The sequence below is a fragment of the Xenopus laevis genome, chromosome 4S (genome assembly GCF_017654675.1).
Source record: "Xenopus laevis strain J_2021 chromosome 4S, Xenopus_laevis_v10.1, whole genome shotgun sequence".
Lineage (NCBI taxonomy): Eukaryota > Metazoa > Chordata > Amphibia > Anura > Pipidae > Xenopus > Xenopus laevis.
Genome location: NC_054378.1, coordinates 63999543 through 64019824, shown reverse-complemented (window position 1 = coordinate 64019824; position 20282 = coordinate 63999543).

Genomic DNA, 20282 nt, shown 5'->3' with positions numbered 1-20282 from the left:
TGTCAAACTAACAGGCCTGTATTAGCATGTTGATCCTGGAATCATGGTGATTTGGGATCCCTTTTTAACTAACAGAAAACATTAGCAAATATCTCGGCACAATGCCAGACAACCACAGCGTTGAGCTCTGTGGTATCATCAGGTCTTAAACCTTTGTCAAAGGTCAAAATATTCTGGTCTTCTGAAACTCCAGCAAGACAACCTGTAATTTATACTTAAATTAATGGTACTAGGTCTTTTAAAAATGAAGCCTCCATGAAATTGTTTCTCAGCTGTACAGTCATATGAAAAAGTTTGGGAACCCCTCTAATTCTTGGAGTTTTGTTTATCATTGGCTGAGCTTTCAAAGTAGCAACTTCCTTTTAATATATAACATGCCTTATGAAAACAGTAATATTTCAGCAGTGACATAAAGTTTATTGGAGTAACAGGAAATATGCAATATGCATCATAACAAAATAAGACAGGTGCATAAATTTGGGCACAACAGAGATATTGCATCAATACTTATTTGAGCCTCCTTTTGCAAATGTAACAGCCTCTAGACACCTCTTATAGCCTTTGCTTCAAATCATTCCATAGATTTTCGAAGATATTCAATTCGGGGGGGCAGTGACGGCCATTCCAGAATATTGAATTTCTCCCTCAGCATAAATGCCTTTGTAGATTTTGAAGTGTGTTTAGGGTCATTGTCTTGTTGGAATATCCAACCCCTGTGTAACTTCAACTCTGTCACTGATGCTTGAACATTATCATGAAGAATTTGTTGATATTGGGTTCAATTCATCCGACCCTCGACTTTAACAACGGCCCCAGTCCCTGAACTAGCCACACAGCCCTACAGCGTGATGGAACCTCCACCAAATTTGACAGTAGGTAGCAGGTGTTTTTCTTGGAATGTGTTGTTCTTCTTCCACTATGCAAATCGATTTTTGTTATGACTAAATAGCTCAATTTTTGTCTCATTAGCCCAAAGCACTTTGTTCCAAAAATGACTGTGTCTTGTCTAAATTAACTTTTGCATACAACAAGCGACTGTTTGTGGTGTGAGTGCAGAAAGGGCTTCTTTCTCATCACCCTGCCATACAGATGTTCTTTGTGCAAATTGCACTGAATTGTAGAACGATGTACAGATACACCATCTGCAGCAAGATGTTCTTGCAGGTCTTTGGAGGGGATCTTTGGGTTGTCTGTAACCATTCTCACAATCCTCCGCACATGCCGCTTCTGTATTTTCCTTGGCCTGCTAGATCTGTGTTTTACAGCAATTGTGCCTTTGACATTACATTTCCTGATTACATTCCTTACAGTTGAAACTGTCAGTTTAAAGGGATACTGTCATGGGAAATTTTTTTTTTAAAATGAATCAGTTAATAGTGCTGCTCCAGTAGAATTCTGCACTGAAATACATTTCTCAAAAGAGCAAACAGATTTTTTTATATTCAATTTTGAAATTGAATCCAATCCCCTCCGCTTCGTGTAGCCAAGCAAAGCGGAAGCTGTACTTGTCAGTTCAGTTTTACTGAGGAGCATAAGGGAGCTGATCTGCTTCTCTCAGCCTGCAAAAAACACAGGCTGAGAGCAGTGGAGCCAACACTCTGTGTGCCCTGTAATTAAGTCAATGACATAACGAGAGATAACTGAAGAAGAAACAAAAAACCCAACAGTTTCTTTTGAATAGGTAGTGATTTCAAGAACACTTCTTCATTCTCGTCTCAGGATTAAAAGAATGCTTGTTATTGTTGCAAGGTTGATTCAGGATACAAAAGGACACAACTGATGAATGTTTTTTTGGAAGTATCAGGAATGCTGCATTGTGTCTCAGAACTACAGAACTATAGAAGGTTGTGAGACAATATGTACGCTGAAGCCTCTCATTAGAGATCTGTCTGAATGTAATAACCAAAGCAGAATAATAAAATTAGCCTCATGCATGCATTATGAAAGACTGATATTGACTGCAAAAAGAGTCAATAACATTTAAAGAAAGCTGGAAAGTTTAAACTAACAGGTTACCTGCTAAGTAGATTGCACAGGGTAAACAAAGTAGTGCAGCACCGAGCAACCATTGGATATTGCTTTGATTGGAACAGGTTCTATTACCTTCATGTAAGCATGTTTTTCTTTGAAACGTCTTCAAGGGAAAAAAAACACAGCAAGTCCAGTCGATTTGACATATTTCTATAGATATACCATGACCTGGATGAATGAGAATCTTCACAAACAAGTAAGCATGTATATTTTATTTATATTGCATTACTTGTATATTCAGCAATGTGCATAAAATGTAATGGATTTTAACAGGTTCAAGCCTTGGTTCCATTAATTTATTGCAAAACAACAACTATGTTATGTTACTCAGTGAGCCACAAGCTGCTAAAATAATAACACAATGAGCTTAGATTGTGATTTAAACAGCTGTAGAATGTGCTTCTGGAAATAGAGTAGGATAATGCATATTTGACTGAGAATTCGCTAGGAAGGATGTACAGTATGGTTAGATACTGCTACATTTTGGAATATGATCTAATACGGTTTTGTTCATTTTTTGTAAAGAATTTAGGAGTTCTAAGACATACAATCCTTTAGGAATATTGAAATGTTTGTGCTTGCATAGGTAAGTGCAGGTCTCTCTAGTCACTCATGTTTCCTTGTTTCCAATTCCTGTCCCCTCTGGATGGTACAATTCAATTGATTAGCAAAAAGAGTGAGATAGGAAAGCTTGGTATGGCAAGGAACCAGCTCAATCACAGTTCTAAATATGAAATTTTATAAAACTGAATATGTTGAGTAAACCATAAATAGAAGCATATTAAAGAAATTGTAACAATTACAGAACCAAAAATAACTAAAATGTAAACTTCCTGTACATTTAAAACACACCAAATGTAAATCATAATTTTGTTTCTTTATAAAAATATTTGCATTGGGTTATATATTGAATTGTTCAGTTACATTTTTTGCATTTTTGTACCAAAGAAGTGAACTCTTTTATACTGGATATTAGAGTCCTGCATTGGGTCGGGTGCCTGCGGGTGACCACAGAATACCTACAAAGTGGTTGGGTTTTGGGAGGAAAGACCCCAGTTCTCTGACCATACAGGTGGTCCATGGGTACCCTTTCTGGGTACCCAGGCCGATTTCAGGCTGCAGTCCCCTCCCCCACCTCCTGTAGTATTCACTTAGTGGGTCTGGTTTGGGCATGGGTCTGCCCAACTGGACCCACGCAAGACATTGCTGAACATCCTTCATTATTTAGGGAGCAAAATGTCTGTAACGCAGTGATCCCCAACCAGTGGCTCAAGAGCAACATGCTGCTAACTGATCCCTTGGAAGTTGCTCCCAGTGCCTCAGCAGTAGATAACAACAGAAAGAACATCCACTAACAGCAGATATCTATCTACCTTACCGTGAACCCAAATGAAGAGATGTATTAAAGTGTAACTATAGAGCTATATTTTTAGAAGGTGTTTTCATGCAGTATGTGGAATTATGACTATAAGTTACCACTCACAATATGCTTATAATTCAGCTGGGAGTATTGATTTAAATGCCAAATATCACATGCAGGCTCAATATTAGAATTGTCCTGGATGAGCTCACAGGAACCTGGGGCCTTAACACACTGCTGCAAATATTATCTACAGTATATAATTTATTATAACATCTGAAGCTAAGGCAACAACTTACAAAGATAGAAAGCACATACTGTACATGCAGCTGTTTCTTTTATTATTTATTTTTATTCTTTTTGTCCTTGTAATGATGTGACTTTCTGTACAATCTCTCCTCAAAAGCAATGTCAAATTTTGGCTGCTGATATATTGGTCCAAAGGGACATTATTAGGTTACACAGTAATTCCACCTATTATTGCAGTCATATTAGTGTAATTAGTTTATTTTTTAAGGAATTAAATACCGACCTTCTTTTATCAAACAGACAAGATAAAAACATAGCTGTACTCTAGCTGTACTCTTTACGCTGTAAAATAACACCTTTATTAATCCATTTTGCCTATAGAATCAGAATATAGCATTTGGTTTTAACAAACACGTGTGCTGCATGTCATGGCACATCATCATTTATTCATATAGTACCAGCAATTTATGCAGCTGTTATTTGTACTAGTACTAATAAGTACACCAACTGTTATTTTTCAAAGGCCTTGAACCTACACATACACTGGATGTGCTTGAGTGTGAGTTGCTTTTGGAAAGCACATAAGGAGAGGTGAGTTCCTACCTTTAATTGCATCTATATAATTAACAGAAGACAATAAAATTATATAGGATATGGATTTTGAATATCTGTGTGTACTTTTTCAAGCACTGATATAATTAGTTAATATTCTATAGTATATGTTTTCTCCTTTTTCTTTTCAGCAAAGTTTGCAAGACTTGATGGTACTTATGAAGCGGCCGCTAGCAGTAGCCAATGAGAAACCAAATGTCTGATTTAGTATTCCTGACCTGACTTTGCAGAGAATGAGAGAATTCAGTGCTGGACCACATCCAAGGCATCAATGTGACATGATGTATGTTCATGCCAAAACTTGCCATCTAGCAAAAGAATCTTTTGTTAGGCTAGGCACACCAGTTTTAGCTTCCTGCCACTGGAAAGCAAAGCAATTGACAGAGTTTAGATTTAACAAAGCAGAAAATGTTCATTTCTTTTTTTTTTCTAACGAACACAGTTTGGCAGTTCTGAGCTTGTACAGGCTGCTGAAAACAGTAAAGCCAATTAGACGAAGTGTCTTTGTTATGCATCGGTTTCATTCCTGCTCATTTTTAATTAACTCTAATGAATATTGTCAAGGAATTGGCTTGATAAAAATCCTGGAGGCGAAGTAAATACTAACTTCCGCTGAGAACTGAAAACTGTAAGAGATCTTAGTAGCAACAGACTATAAATTGTACATACAAATTCAGGTAATGGAGGTCAGAATACTCAATGTGCCATGACAAATGGATTTTTATGTCAAGGTCCTACTATAAGCATAGCCTTAAGACATATCTGCAGTAGTTTCCTGCAATCTTGTCACCTACAGGAGAGATGGGTTGTGGGTCTACCTCTCAATCATAAAAATCTAAAGGGGAAATCATTTTCCAGTTTGTCAGATTTTTTACCAAAACACAAACCTATTTCTCTAAATGTAAAAGTTGCCACATGACAAATGTGAAGTATAGTTTTCAGGAAGTACTTGGCTGTGAGATTCTCAATCGAAAATAACTGAGATATAAATGAGCTTATTTAATACAAGCAGAGCTCCTAATTCACAAAAACAAAAGCAACGGAAAAGCAGTGACCATTTTCTATAGTACAAGCTGAATAGCGGAGTTATTTACTTTAAGGGCTAAATGCAGCTTGGAATTAGCATAGGACCTAGGAAGAATATTATTTTAGAAAATGATTTCATTCTGATGACATCATCTTAAGTGAATTAGAAGCCAGGATGCTAAGGCTGGAATAAGAGTAGCATTACTTGCAGATCAGTAACTCAATCAGAACTTACTTAACAGTAAGCAGAGGCTAAAACTACATGAACTTTGTTTGAAATCAAAAGAAGAAAGGTAACCCAATGACCTTGTTAAAGGCTGCATTAAATTACACCCATACTTTCCTTGCCAGATGTGCAAGTTTCTTGCATTTTAGTAATTTCGTATTTTAAGAAGAGTACTCATCTTCATAAATACAACCATTTTTACATCTTTTAAGTAAAAGATAATCTTTTAAGTAAAAATTCATACCATGGAAAAGTAATTTGCGTGGTGGGGGTTGTGACATTGTCACTAATTTGTCACTATTAGGAGCAAAAGGGTCCTACTGATTGAGAAAGCAGAAACTGAGCAGGTCAACAAAGACGTCCTAGTCATGTGGCGACGGTTTTTGAGGATTTGCTGCTGAGCAAGTAACTATCACTTGGATAAGGAGTTTCTGTATAAATTGATGGCTTAAAAGTACAGACCAAAATAAAAAGCTGATCTAGTAGAAGTAAATTTTTGAACACCCACCATATTAACTATCCAAACAGCAACATTTTTAAACAGTGAGGAAAAAAAAATCTAAAATTACCCTCCGCGTCTATTGTATAATAAATCAGTAACACTAAGGGGGTTATTTACTAAGACTCAGTTAAAAAATTTAGACCAAACTCCAAATCCCCTTAATTTATCAATAATTTTTTAAACAAAATGCATAATTAAACATTCAAGGTTACATAAAGAATGCTTCCTTCCCATAAAAACTGGTAGTTCTATATTTGCCAAATTCAGTTTTACTTAATATGCACTCCTGTGCTTCTCAGCGAATTGTTTTACAGTCTCTACACAGGGGCGATCCTAGCCCCTCTGCCGCCTGAGGCAGCAGCAGTTTTCGCTGCCCCCCTCCCCCGTGCACTTACCTTTTTGCGCCTGAGGGGGTCCAGGGGGTTCCACGAGGGCGGCAGAGAGGGCCAGTACGCTAGCACAGAGAGCCTTACTGCGCTCTCAGTGCTAGAAGAGCCGGAAATTCGGCTCTTAAAGTACCAGGAGCTGCCCCTGGTACCTAGTGGGGAGCTGCCACCTGAGACGACAGCCTCAACTCGCCTGATTGGCGAAGCGCCCCTGCCTCTACAGCTGTTCTTCAAACAAAGACAAATGTAATAAAAGGCATATATGTGAGTATTACAAGACTCAGGAATGCTGAAGTACTGATTTTAATGCAGTTGACCATAGGTTAATGTTTTTCTTATTTACCAGCATGCATAGCAGCTGCCTGCAAGGGATGAAAGACATTTCCTATCATATTCCAGGCTTCCCATGCACAGTTGTAGTCCCTTAAATTAACCAAGAGAATAGCGCTAACAAAATAAAATACTTCAAAGATCACATTAGTGGTAACAGACCCCCTATGTTGTTCTATAGCCTGTGTAGAAAGATAAAACTGATGTATCACACATTTCACAAATAGGGGCCATTAAAGCAATACATGAAAGAATGTGAAGAGTCAATCACACACTATTATATGAATGTAGTGGAAGTTTATATACAAAACATTAACGCACACAGTGTAACAGGGATCCCCAACCTTTTTTACCTGTGAGCAACATTCAGATGTAAAAAGAGTTGGGGAGCAACGCAAGCATGAAAAATGTTCCTGGGGTGCCAAATAAGGGCTGTAATTGGCTATTTGGCAGCCTCTATGTGAATTACCACCATATAGGAGGGTTTGTTTGTCAGTACACCTGTTTTTTCTGCAACCAAAATTTACCTCCAAGCCATGAATTTAAAAATAAGCATCTGCTTTGAGGCCACTGAGAGCAACGTCCAAGGGGTTGGTGAGCAACATGTTGCTCACGAGCTACTGGTTGGGGATCACTGCAGTGTAACATTTATGTGAAAAAAATATGGAAAGAAAAATACCTGCCAAAGACCTTTGGGTTGTAGGTACCCCCTCTTTCAGGGTGACTATCAATGGGGGACAGTTGGGAGTCCTGTAAGGGACAATGCCTATTGCCTATAGCAATCTTTGCTACAGCAACCATTTCAGACACTTATGTTTCCTTGAGGGGCTCTGAGTCTTGTATTGCTCCTTTATGTGTTCTTTTGCTGGCTGTAAGAATTATTATTCCTTTCATACAGTATTTGCTGTGAACTTATGCATGCCAAAAAATGCAGCTTGTCACATTGCACCTGAATACAAAAGACCATAAACACTTTTTTATTGTAGCGTATACAATAAAAGTGTAATTTATTAGTAGCACTTAAAATTACATTATTGAATTGATGAAAATCTAAGCTCAGAATAAAATCTTTGCCCAAAAAATTGCAAAACTGCGGAGAAAATCGTAAAACAGCAAAAAATTTGCAAAACACATTGAAGTCTATAGGCCTCAAAATTTGTTTTATGCGCAACAATTTTTTCTCACTCCAACTGCAATAAAGTCAGTGGCCATTTTTCTTGTTGCAACCTTTTTGTCCAAATGTATTAAAGTCAATGGCTGTTTTTCCTATGGCCACTTTTGAAAATCAGGGACAGTGCGAAATTTCCCGGGAATCCATTCCTGACGAAAAAATACACAACTGCCACTTACAAAGATTTATCCTAATTATAGGACAAAGCACTGCCTTTTTCAAAACTTAGTATCACAACAGCATACAACAGTGCACAGTTCAAGCTAGACATTATTTATGATTGCCCATTGCAGAAAGAAGAACCCATCTCAGTGTGCTTCCTGGTGTTACCATATAATATCACTTCTTTAGTTTGGGATTAGGGGCAAATGGGCCTTGGTAAAAAAAAAAATAAAGGACCACCTTCTTTAACTTCTTACCCTATACAAACCAGCTGTATAACCATACTACAGACCAGTTATATCCCATAGCCTTGCATGTGTGGCTGTGCATGGGCCCCTTTATCCCAAATGTTTCCATTCTAAATCTTTATGTCAGTAAGGTAAAGGGACTGGCAGTAAACACCACCTTGGCACACGTTGTAGCTATACTTGTGCATATTCGATATCTATAGCTATGTTAATAATACATTCAGAAATGGATAAGAGGGCCTATAAGTGATCGTCATTATGAAGCCTAACCTTGCACAAATAGTTTTGATATAAGAGTTATGCACTTGAGCCCAAATATGAAAAATGTTTGTCTTTTCCTTAGATGGCTCAAAGTCTGTGATGAAAGCAAATATTTTCTCTCTGTTTGACCTGCTCTCACTTAAAGGACCTGCAGCTTAAATTTTTTTAAAAAAAACTCTACAACTAAAGTCATATATCAGTTTTATCCATTGGGTACTAGGGCAGGTATTTTCATTTGATATGCAACAATGCATATCTGGCATGGTCAACCATTCTGCCTTCCCGAAATACTTGGAATTGTAGTGGTGTGATTATGGGATACTGGGCCCCACAATACCAAAAATGTTGATCTTCAAATCGTGTGTTGATTATCTGTTACGGTTACGCAGACCAAATAGTCAAACCACGTAATCAGTTTGATTGGCTGTTACTATGCTCTGTTATATAATGACTTGTTCATGTTTATGTAGAACCTGGATGGCAAATTGTAACTAACCATACCCATAGACATATACTAACATATGTCCTTGTTTACTAAGCCATGTCCCTACTGGATAATTGGAGAGCAATAGGATGTAAAGGGAAGCTACTAAAGGTCACCATAGATGTTTTTTTCTCCTTAAATGACATGTAAACCCCCTCCACAACAATGTAATCAGTGAACAGCCTCTTTGAAATCTTTAGATAATTGCCATTCTGGTTGTTAAAAGGTAAACAGTAAAGCTGCAGCATCCCCTTAATCACTTAGAAATTCTTCTCCTCCTCTAACCTCCTCAGCCTCCTCCCTCAGGAATTTGTGTTGGCTGTTGATTTATGAGCATACTCAGTTCTTCTCAGCTTAGAAATTCGTCTCTTAGTTACCAGGAGCGGCATTTTTGCGGCCCCTGGCTGCCACCTGAGGCGAGTGCCTCAAATTGCCTCATTGGTGGAGTGCCCCTGTGTGTCAGAGGTAAAATGGCCACCAGGTGAAAGCTGCTATTTGTTTTAGGAAAATGTGATGGAGCTGGCAAATGGAGGGGGTATATGAAGTACAAATGATGTGGCTTGGGTGGGGAAGATATGCCCAATTTATATACATGGTAGGAAAATGTAGGCTTTACATGTACTTTAACGACTGATTTTAGTGCGATCTGACAAATCCGTAAAATTTTTGTGAGGTTAGTGGGCACTGAAAAACAGTTTTCCTGGTTTATAACTAGACAATATGGCTTGAAATGGTCTTTTTAGTTGATGGACAAATAGCACATTTCATTTCAAGTTAAGTTTAGTCTTAGGATGATGAAAACATCTTTTAAAAATCTCAACATTTATTGCCACCTTAATACAAAGGTAATTTGTACAAGTGAAACTGAAACTTCCTTCTCAATCAATAACTCTATCATAGAAGATGGGGGAAAAAAAGCAAGAGGAAAATAATTTTATATTAATATATAATAAGTACTATGTGGCCATAAATAATGAATATTGCAGATGTTTTATCACTTGAATGTCAATCTTTAGCTTTTCCTTACCTGCCTGTCCCACCCAAATCAAGACACACACTCATAATGGAACTGCTGGCATTTTCAGACTCAAAGAGATAGAGGAGCTGAGGTAATTGGGGGAGAAATCAAATGATGGTTATTCATTCTCTGAAAATATAGCAGTACAAGTAATGATGATAGGAATTGACAGAGCTGCTTTCATGTTGCAATATCCCTAGCCACCAGCTGTGAGGCAGAAAGAAGGAGCCTTCTCTGGAATTCACAGCATTCCCCCTGATTAATTCCCAGACTTCCTGCTGTGAGTGAATACATTGAGCTAGGTACTCAAGGCTTTCATGTAAGATATCTTATGATTTCTTTGAACTGCCTACTGCAATGGGATCCAGCACGTACCCATCACAGAATTTTACATTTTTAAAATGATACAATGAATTAGGAAACAGAGCCATTCACCTGCTTATCCACTTCTTCTGTTTGGTATAGATTTAGATTTTTTAACTATCATGCTGCAAATTAGGGTATATTGACACAGGCGATTACAGTTAATAAGTTATTAGTATGCTGGCATATGCTTAAAGTACCAGGCATAAAAACAAGTGGAAGCCGCTCCCTTGTAACTGGCCCCTCGCTGCCACCTGAGGCAAGGTTAAAAACACGGAGGCCTATTTAATGAAGATCGAATTTTAGTGGTTTTAGAGGTTTTTAAAACCACGATTAAACTATATTTCTATAAACAAATACAAGAGGTCCTCTGCACTCAACTTATTATAAATATATTTAAGACATTGAGACATTTTGTGCATACAGCTACTAAAAAATGCCTTACCCTTTAAACAAAACAGGGATTGTTTGTCCATATATTGCAATATATTTATGCTGGTCAAAATCACTCCCCTTTCTGGCCAGTCCTACACTCAAATTGCATTTGATTCATTAAGAATTCTATTGCTTCATTATACTTTTTACAAAGAGACTAAGTTTTACCTGCAACTTACTTCAAAGTAAAACTCCCAAACTTGGCTGCCCTTTTATTAGCCACCAGTGGGATCACCTGACTATAGCTGGGAATGGTAGGAGCTACAACTAGGGTTGCCACCTTTTCCTAAATGTATTACCGGCTGGTGGGGGGGCGGGAACAAAAAGGTGCGGGGCGTGATGTCAAAAGGGGCAGACCATGATGCAAAAGGGGACAGGACTGCGGCGCAGGGATTTCAGGATGGATTTCAGTTAAGTTTTACAGGGGATTGGGGGCGGGCTGAGGGGTCTTTTTAAGGGTATTACAAATTTGCCGGCAGCTACATTGGCGGTAAATTTGTAATACAGGCCCTGGCCTTGGCAGGTGTTTTACCAGCTAGACCGGTAAAATACCGGCCGGGTGGCAACCCTAGCTACAACATAGAGCTGGCCACTGCTCCTGTATAACTATAACAAACAAGGGAAAGTTGTGCTAACCACTAATTTTAAAAACCAATAGGCGGGGGTGCAATGAGGCTGTGACCACAAAATACATATAGACAAATACAAGATTCCTCTGCACTCAACCCATTATCAATATATGAGTGTAGGACTGGCCAGATATGGGCCAGTTATGGGATGACTTTGACGTAGTTGGCCAGCTTAAATATATAGCAATATATGGACAAACAATCCCTGTTTTGTTTAAAGGGTAAGGCATTTTTCAGTAGCAGTATGCACAAAATGTCTCTGTCTTAAATATATTGATAATGGGTTGAGTGCAGAGGATTCTTGTAATTGTCTATATGTATTTTGTGGTCACAGCCTCATTGCACCCCCGCCTAATGGTTTTAAAAATTAGTGGCGAGCACAACTTTCCCTTGTTTGTTATAAACTATATTTCTATGCGATAAAAAGTATAAAAACCTCAAAAAGCTGTAAAAATGTGAGGGTTTTTTTTGACAACTAATAGTAAAAAAAACCAAAACAAAAAAAAACAGAAAACCTCTAAAAGTCCCAATATATTAAAAATGGTCCAATAAGATCAGCACAGCTCCCATTGACTTTTATAGGACTGTGACATATTTTTCCTGGCAAATTTTTGTATAAGAGTTTTTTGTGTTTTTTTTTACACTTAATAAATCTAGAGTTTTAAAGAAATGTAGAAAAAAACACAAATTGTTAGTGGTTCATAAAAAAAGGAAATTCAAAAGTTAGTAAATAGGTTCCATAGTCTGAAATATGGCTTAAACAGTATGCTAAACAGTCTCAGGTTGTTTATTTCTGGTCCAAATGTTTTGGCATTTTTAACTGAACTCGAATAGTAAAATAAATCTCAGTATCTGACAAACCACGTATTCTACAGATTTTGTGGACACTATAAAAGATCCTTCCAGAGCAAGGTCTAGAATATAGATTCATAATTAACATTTTAGCATCAATGCTAAAAGTCAATAAATTCATGACTAATTTTACTCATCAATTGCAATCAATGAGTTAATTGCCTATTTACTGGTGATCATATAAATACACTGAGTCTGCTGAGACATAATTAGTAAAATTCCACCAGCAATGTTCTCTTCTTTTCTGCTTTAATGTAACAACTCAGTATCTTTCTTGGATATTACATAGATTCTAGAAAAAAACCTAACCACTCAGTATGGTGTTACAGAACTGAACAATCAAAATTCAGAATTCAAAAATAAGCAGCTGCTTTGAGGCCAGTGGGAACACCATCCAAGGGGGTTGATGAAGACCATGTTGCTTGCGAGCCACAGGTTGGGGGTCACAGCTCTACAGAGATTGTGATATATACTTAGGTATTAGATATATATAGAGAGATATTTGGCCATGGAATTTAGCCATCTAAATCTGCAGTGTTGCAGAATGTATTTATATGTTTACATATGTTGCTGCAGGTAATTGGTCACTTATCCAAAACTTTTTTATCCAGAATGATCATGACATCTGCCTAAGGGGCAAATTTACTAACCTCCGGAAAAAAAAGGGTGCCGATTGCTGCCGAAGTTGCGCTAGCTTTACTGCACCAAGCGAAGCAAAGTTGTGCTAGGGTTGCCTAATTTGCATACGGCTGGAAGTTAAAGTTCAATGGACTTATATGTTATACATTATACTACACAAACCCGGGAAACCTTAATAAAACAAAATAAAGTTGTTAAATTGCCCTACACATGAGCCCAGTGTATAGTTTATGTGCCATATGTTATGAAATGTAGGGGGGAAGCCGGTTACCCCTAAGGGTCGAATTTCGAGTACAAAAAACTTCGAAATTCGACCATCGAATTAAAAAACTTCGAATTTGAAGTTTTCTCAATACATTTGGCAATCCTGCGGTCAGATAAGAATGATTCGAACGATTTTTAGCAATCGATCGAAGGATTTCTATTCGACCAAAAAAAACGTAGAAAACTGCTGAGGGCTAACATTGCACTTCGGTAGCTTTAATTTGGCAAAGTATTTTTTAAAGAGACAGTACTTCGATTATCGAATGGTCGAATAGTCGAACAATTTTTACTTTGAATCGTTCAAATCGAAGTCGAATGGTCGAATATAGCCTATTTCATGGTCGAAGTACCCAAAAATTTACTTCGAAATTCTAACTTTTTGACATTCGAACCATTCATTTGAGCTTAATAAATCTGCCCCTTAGTGTCTGTGAAAACAAACAGTACAATCCAGCTTTTAAGTCACAGTAAATTTCACATTTATTTACTGTACATTGTATCTTCTTTAAACCACAGAAAGATGCCTAATGTGATAATGTTTTCTTGTAACACTAAAAGAAAAAAAAGAGGGCCCTAACAAATGAAGGAACAAAAAAGAGGGGGTGGTTTTAACCCAAAAAGCCAGAAAACCACTGGTCTAGTATATTTTCCTATGAAGAAAAAATGTATTCCCTTCTCCCCCCCAGTGGGCTGTGAGGTTAATCATCTCCAGAATGATCCATTTCAGATGCCAGCTGTTACAGCCAAGCAGTTAACAATATTGACTATAAGAGAGCTTTTAATCACAAATCAGTATTTGCCAGTTTATGTCATTTTGAGGAGCCCTCTTTATGCTTTAATTTAATATGCTAAAATATAGTTATTATTCTTTTATATTTAAACTGTCAAATTGTATAGTGCACATTGGTATTTTTCTTCATGCTGTCATACTTTCAATGCAGTAGTTATTTATTACTTCCAGCAAACTAGCTTTCAAGATGGTTATGTGTACAGTGGCCTTTTGGTCTTCCTAATCTGGAATGAGGGCTCGTAGCACCCCATCAGAGAATAGATGGGCTTCATTAAAATATGGAAGGCTAAATAATCTGGCAGGACTTTAAGGGGCCGATTCACTAAGCTCGAGTGAAGGATTCGAATGAAAAAAATTCGAATTTCGAAGTATTTTTTTGGTACTTCGACCATCGAATTGGTTAAATTCGTTCGAATACGAACGAAATCGAACGAATCGAACGAAAAATCGTTCGACTATTCGACCATTCGATAGTCGAAGTACTTTCCCTTTAAAAAAAACTTCGACCCCCTACTTCGGCAGGTAAAACCTACCGAAGTCAATGTTAGCCTATGGGGAAGGTCCCCATAGGTTTGCTAACCTTTTTTTGATCGAAGGATTTTCCTTCGATCGTTGGATTAAAATCCTTCGAATCGTTCGATTCGAAGGATTTAATCGTTCGATCGAACGAAAAATCCTTCGATCGATCGAACAAACGTTTAGCGCTAAATCCTTCGACTTCGATATTCGAAGGCGAAGGATTTCAATTCGAGGGTCGAATTTCGAAGTATTTTTTACTTCGAAATTCGACCCTTAGTGAATCTGCCCCTAAGTGTCACTGTGGATGATTCACATGGCTAGGCTGTAGAGGGTTGTTGCTTATGGGTTATTCTCTTTGTGCATTATCTGCTGAGATGCTGTGTGGCAATAAAACCAGTATACAGACATTCCCCAAGCTATTGTAAAAGGTGAAAAATTTCTGTTGAAGTTGAAGGGCAAGGGCAAGTAAGCCTATAAAGAGGCACTCATTTGTGGAATGGACCTAGACAGAACATAAAGACAAAACATGAAGAAGATCAAGTAGAGCAGAGGAAAGAGCAAAGAAAACAAGATACAACAGGAAAACAGTGTATCAGGGTAATAAAGGTAAATAAATGGTGGCAGATAAGTGAGTGGATGGAAGTCTGAAAGGAGAGATAAGCAAAGATCATATGGTTGGTACATGGGTCCGAGTTAATACTCTCACTGACAGAACCAAACCATGTCATAGAAAGATCCCAGTTTGACAGTGCACACCTTGGTCCCGACAGGGTTAAAAAAACATTGCTCTTTCCTTTGTTTTTAGAAACAGCGTTAATACTATTTATTCACAGGTGATTTTAGCAGGGATTTGTGGTTTTGAAAAAGGTCTTAGAAGCAGTCTAAAACGGTTCCAAGAGTGCACCTTCATTTTTTGATGTATATATATATATATATATATATATATATATATATATATATATATATATATATATATATTGCCCCCAAAATGCAACTGTATTTTCAGATAAAGTGCCTTCTCAAAAGAAGGAGAACCAACCAGGAATAATGCATTAGAATGATGTGCCCATGTACCCAATCCCCACATTCTATGATGGAAAGGCACATTAGAATAAGGTAAAGTTTAAGAATACTGATTACCAGGATAGGATAGAAAGACTTCATATACATCAACTGATTATTGTGGCGTACACCAAAATGAAATACTTTTTTGCTTGTGCATGATCCAACAGAGAGTAGTCAGCACAATACTGCTTCAATTTTCAACACAGTGCAGGTTCCCAAAGGGTCACTTTCCTTTTGTATATACACATGATTCGGGATAGAACAGCACCAATTGTTCTTAAATAGGGATGTAGCGAACCGCCGCCGATGTGTTCGCGAACGCCGTTCGCGAACACCGGCAAAATTTGCGAACTGTTCGCGAACTGTTCGCGAACTTCGATCATCCGAAAATCGTTCGATTCGAACGATCGAAGGATTTTAATCGTTCGATCGAACGATTTTCGTTCGAATCGAACGAAAATCGTTCGATTTTAGCGATCGAATGGTCGAATGGGCGACCGATTTTGACGCGAACGCCTATTGGCGAACGTCGCGCGACGTTCGCGAACTTGCGGCGGACGCGAACAGTCGAAGTTCGCGCGAACTAGTTCGCCGGCGAACAGTTCGCTACATCCCTATTCTTAAATGCCTTTATTGCATAATTTTATAGGGCATCACAGTCGTGTTTCGTCAGGGACTTGGCCCTTTGTCAAGCTAAACTAACATGGAATGACCCACAATTTAAACCCTTACATGCCACCTAGTGTACAATTTACAGAACAGTGATACTAAGCAGTTTATAATATAATGTAAGCAGTGATACTAAGCAGTGTATAATTGATTATACAATATAGCAATTGATGGAACACTGTTAATAAAATGTCCAAACATGTGTGCTCTCAAAAGTGCAATTAATTTGTAGCAAATCTGTAGAAAAAATAAAATATTTGAACTGGGAGTTAAAGGGTGAGGGTTCATCTGAAAATAGGGCTAAGACTCTTTAGGACACTGAGGGGCATATATATCAAGGGTCGAATTTCAAATTTGAAAAAGTTAGAAATTTCGAATTCAAAAAGACCAACTGAAATTAAATTTAATTTTTTTTTTTGGCCGAATAGGTCTGTTTTTGATCAATAGGTCCATAATACGAATTGTGCAAATTTTTTTAATTCGAAAATTCACCCCGACCTTTGATAAATCTGCCCCTGAGACTTAGGCGATTTATCAAAGGTTCAAGTGAATTTTCTAATGAAAAAAATTAGAATTTCAAGCTATTTTTTGTGTGCTTCGACTAGGGAATAGTCCAAATTCTATTCAAATTTGAAAAAAATTGAAAATTCTAATATTTTCATGTACTGTCTCTTTAAAAATTCAACTTCGACCATTCGCCATCTAAAACCTGCCAAATTGCTGTTGTAGCCTATGGGGGACCTCCTTGAATCTACTTGGAGTCAATTGGTGGATTTTGAAAAATCAAAGTTTATTTTGGGAAAACTTTGAATCGAATTCGCTATTCCTTTGATTCATACGATTCTAATTTGCCTGAATATGGACCTATTCGATCGAAAACGGACCTATTCGACCAAAAAAACTTCGACTTAATTTTGGTTGGTCTTTTTGAATTTGAATTTTGACTTTTCTTTTATTCGAAATTCGACCCTTGATAAATATTCCCCTTAAAGTACAATTTGCTAGCCTGGTTAATTTTAATAATGTGGGGGTGCTTTAAATACTTTCTGCGGAGACACTTTGGGTTTAAAATCATTAGGTGATTTCATGCCAAAATGTCACATTTTGTTTGTTGAAGATTATGTAAAACATGTTGTAAGGGAAATTAAGTTGTTGGAGGAAAAACAACATTTGTTCCCCAATAAATTGTCAAAAGTTAAGTTGGATAATTTAATAAAAATCCAGATATTATAATTAAGGCGGCAGACGAGGGAGGTGCCTTGGTAGTTATGAACAGGACTGATTATATTTTAGAGGTCAGAGGCAGCTTATGGATTCATCTGCTAACTTAAATTAGATGAATAGCCAGTATAAAGGATATGTGATAAAATATTAGTCCTCCTTGATGAGGCTTTTAAGCTTGAGGTGATCGATGACAAATTAGCCTTTCTACTACAACCGTATCCTAAAAATATAAGTATTCTATATGTTACCTAAAATACACTGGGCAGACTGAACAGTGTAGGGAGTGACAGAGCAAGAAATTGTAAAAATTGTACTTTCCCTTGTAAGTGCCATTCAAATGTACAGCAAGGGGAGTTTCTTTGCCATCCCAGTGAAGGAAATCTGAAACAGATTCCTGGACAGTTCTCATGTAACTCGACATATGAGGATGTGCATGAGGGCTGGCGTATGTCAGGCAAACAATGAGGACCGTCCAGGAACATATTTGTAAATAGAAATCTGCAATAACGACAAGTAAAAAAAGAGCAGGCGGTAGCAGGACACTTTATTGACTTTGAATACAGGGTCAACCAACTTGTATTTCAGATAATTGAACCCAAACAACTAGGAGGGGATTGGCTCAAAGATCTATTATATAGGGAAGATTTCTGGATTAGGAAGATGGAAACTTTAGGATTAAACAAAGAATATAATTTAGACCTAAAAGGTCTTCTAATTTTTTATACAGTTTTAATCTTGTATTTTTCTACAGATTTGCTGCAAATGGATTTTTCTGCCTGCACTTTTGGGGGAATGTATGTTTGGACATTTTGTTAACATTCTTTCGCTAATCGCTACATTATATAATTGGATACACTGCTTAGTATAACTGTCCTGAGAACATGCGACAAGGTGGTGTGTTAGGGTTTAAATTGTGGGTCATTCATTGTCAGTTTAGCTTGATAAAGGGCCAAGTCCAGTTCCAAATGTCACTGTAATACCCTTTGAAATCATGCAATAAAGGCATGTTTAATTCTTTAAAGAACAATTGGTGCTGTTCCATCAGGAATCTTGTGCTTGTGCATGCTGCCATCCTGTGGACTGTACTATTTGCAGTTCTAATGTAGTATGCTTTCTAGCAAAATAATCAAAATACATAATTTGTAAAAAGAACATAGAGGAGTGTAGTTCTGTTCTGGGAATCTTTTTATATAGAAATTAGAAAGGTGTTACATTTTAAATTAATTTAAAAAAAATATTAAAAATATCATTGTATACATAAGGGTATACAGTACATTATAAAAAGCCACCCAATCACGTGTAAAGGCCAAACACAACCAATAAATAACTAGTACTCTATTCAACTGTTGCTATTCTATTCCACTCTAACTAATCCAGCCCCCTTTAACTATTTTATTCCAATTTTATTCCACTCTAACTACTCTATTTCACTGACTCTAACTACTCTATCCAACTCAAACTAATCTATTCCACTCTAACCACTCTGCCCCTCTGATGCTAACTATTACCTATGCTAACTACGCTATTCCTTTGACTCTAACTTTTCTTTCTCTTCCAACTTGATATAACTAATCTATCCCTCTCATTGTAACTGCTCTGCTGAAATAAAGTTGGAATCAAGTTTCATGACCTCCCTAGAGCTAATTACTGTTTTGAATGGCTTTACTTACCCCTCCTTTTCTGCCTGTAAATTGCCATCTTAGAATGTAAATCGCATTGGGCAGAAACATAATTTATTCATTTTATGTAAAGCTGTCCAACACATACCAATAAAATGGTACAAAAATAAACTGTACTATTTTGCATGTGTATGCAAAAATCTATGTACTATGGCGTGTGCGTGTGTGTGTTATTTTTTGGTTAAAAACACTACTAAAGTTTTTATAATTAAGCTTCTATTTAGCCATGGGGCAGCCATTCTGTTTCACTAAATATGGAAGACAGGCTAATGTTAACACACAGTAGATAATATATATATGCTGTCTATAATACAATGGTTTTAGTTTATACACAGGAAAATAAAAAAGGGTCAAATCCCGCTCATTGCTTTCTCGTATAAAACCGAACATTTGTTGACAATAAATAGTTTATTTGTAGATGTTGTATAATTATATACGAACTTTACGGGGCATATTTATCAAGGATCGAATTTCGAATTGAAAAAACTACACAATTCGAATTCAAAAAGATCAACCGAAATTAAGTCAAATTTTTCTTTGGTCGAATACGTCCATTTTCGATCGAATAGGTCAGTATTTGGTCAAATCGAAGGAATATTGCATTCGATCCAATTTGATTCGAAGTTTTTCCGAAAAAAACCCTTTGATTTTTCAAAGTCTTCCAATTGACTCCAAATGGGTTCTAGGAGGTCCCCCATAGGCTAAAACAGCAAGTAAGCAGTACATGATAAATTTCAATATTCTAATTTTTTTCAAATTCAAATCGAATTTGGATTATTCCCTAGTCGAAGTACACAAAAAATAGCTTGAAATTCAAATTTTTTTCATTTGAAAATTCACCTCGACCTTTGATAAATCTGCCCCTACATGTATAAAAATAAACCCATTATAATGTTACTGGTCCTTTAATAGAGGAACAGGAACACCAATAAATGAAAGTGTTTTAAAGTAAGAAAAATATAATGTGGTGTTGCCCTGCACTGATAAAAACTATAGCTTACATCAGTGGTGTCCAACTTATGTGGTACCGAGGGCTGGATTTGTTGTGGCCTATGTTGGGAGAGCCAGTAATGGAGGCCACCCCCCTT